The sequence below is a fragment of the Penaeus monodon genome, unplaced genomic scaffold (assembly GCF_015228065.2).
Source record: "Penaeus monodon isolate SGIC_2016 unplaced genomic scaffold, NSTDA_Pmon_1 PmonScaffold_9719, whole genome shotgun sequence".
Classification (NCBI taxonomy): Eukaryota; Metazoa; Arthropoda; class Malacostraca; order Decapoda; family Penaeidae; genus Penaeus; species Penaeus monodon.
This window is the reverse complement of record NW_023665124.1, coordinates 4,414-6,987: the sequence shown is the minus strand read 5'-3', so window position 1 is coordinate 6,987 and position 2,574 is coordinate 4,414.

Genomic DNA, 2,574 nt, shown 5'->3' with positions numbered 1-2,574 from the left:
CTTTAATTCTTTTATGGCTTTTATAACTTCGTCTAGCAGTGGCGGTGGTTCATCTTCGCTATCATTGAGTCTAATTAATGTTGTTGTTAGATCTTTATTTTTTTTGTATAAGTTGGAACAATATTGATTCCATCTATCTTTGACTTCTTTTCCATCACATAAAACTAGTCCATCTTCAGTTTTGATAGTGTCCATTGTAGGTTTAAATTTTCGTGTGATGTTTCGTACTCCTTGGTAGAGTTCTTTAATTGTCCTATTGATAGAACAATTTTCAATTCTCTGGCAATGTTCATTTAAATCTCGTCGCAATAATCTTTGAATTTTTGTATTTTGTTTTTTGTAAATTACTTCTTCAACTGGATTGTTGGTGCCCTTTGATTTTAGGCATCTTCTTGTTTCAATTTCATATATATATATATATATATATATATATATATATATATATATATATATATATATGTATGTATGTATGTATGTGTGTGTGTGTGTGTGTGTGTGTGTGTGTGTGTGTGTGTGTGTGTGTGTGTGTAACATACATACATACATACATACATATATACATACATATGTATGATATATATATATATATATATATATATATATATATGTATATATAAATTTATGTATATATGTATGTATGTATGTATGGTATGTACACACACACACACACACACACACACACACACACACACACACACACACACACACACACATACATACATACATACATACATATATATATATATATATATATATATATATATATATATATATATATATATATATGAAATTGAAACAAGAAGATGCCTAAAATCAAAGGGCACCAACAATCCAGTTGAAGAAGTAATTTACAAAAAACAAAATACAAAAATTCAAAGATTATTGCGACGAGATTTAAATGAACATTGCCAGAGAATTGAAAATTGTTCTATCAATAGGACAATTAAAGAACTCTACCAAGGAGTACGAAACATCACACGAAAATTTAAACCTACAATGGACACTATCAAAACTGAAGATGGACTAGTTTTATGTGATGGAAAAGAAGTCAAAGATAGATGGAATCAATATTGTTCCAACTTATACAAAAAAAATAAAGATCTAACAACAACATTAATTAGACTCAATGATAGCGAAGATGAACCACCGCCACTGCTAGACGAAGTTATAAAAGCCATAAAAGAATTAAAGAATAACAAGAGCCCGTGAATAGATGAAATAACAGCAGAACAGAAAGTTTTGAATACTTCTACAAACTTTGTACGAAAATGAATGAAAGAAGATGGCCAGAAGACTGGGTAAAATCAGTCTTTACTTCCATGCCTAAAAAAGGTGACGCACTCCAATGCAACAATAACAGGACAATTGCATTAATAAGTCACAGCAGCAAAGTTTTCTTGAAAATTATTGCTGAAAGAATGAAGTTAAAGTTAAGAGAAGAAATTACAGACGAACAAGCAGGTTTTCGCCCTGGAAAAGGTACCAGAAAACCAGATTCTAAATCTAAATTGATCTTAGAGAAAAATAGAGAACATCAGAAAGACCTATACCTGTGTTTCATCGATTACTCGAGGGCTTTTGATACTGTTGATCACGATATCCTCTGAAATAACATGAACGATATGAAATTTCCAAAACACATCATCCAACAAATAAAAGCCATGTATGACCAACAACAAGCAGCTGTAAAAAAACACTTCTGGGTCAACAGAAAGGTTCGAAGTCAACCAAGGAATACGAACAAGGTTGCATTCTGTCTCCGCACCTTTTAATATATATTCTGAAGCAATTATGAGAGGTGCTCTAGAGAATTTTGAAGGAACTGTAGATGTTGGAGGATACAAATATCAAATCTATGATACTAAGACTGAAGATTCGAAGATAACCGGCAATGAACGATGATGAACATGTTACAATCAATGGAGTGGTTGTGGAAATGTGAAAGAGTTCACTTATCTTGGAGATGTTTTTACTAATACATATGATGATTCACGGAGATAAAAGAAGAATTGCCATTGCCAAAAACGCCACAGTTGCTCTCAATAACATCTGGAAAGACCGAAAGCATTACCTTGCAGACAAAGCTGAGGTTATTGAACTCATTAGTTTTCCCAATTGCCTCATATGTTCTGAGTGTTGGGTGCTGAAGAAGATAGACAAGAAAAAGGTCAATAGTTTTGAACTGTGGTGTTACAGAGGAGTACTGCGTATTAACTGGACAGAAAAGAAAACGAATGATGAAGTGCTGAGAAAAATAAATTGTAAAGACCAGCTGTTGGACATCTTGAACAAAAGGAAACTAAAGTTTATTGGTCATGTGATGAGAAGTGAAAGTACTGAGAAAAACTTGTTGACAAGGATGGTGATAGGAAGCAGAGGAAGAGGCAAACGAAGACAAGACTGAGCGACAACATCAAAGATATTTGCGGGCTGTCGATGGTACAAGTGGAAAGAAAAGACCGAGTCGAGTGGCGGAGGATGGTGGAGAGGTCCACGGCTGCTCAAACATGAGCATACCGTTATTGATGATACATATATATATATATATATATATATATATATATATATATATAT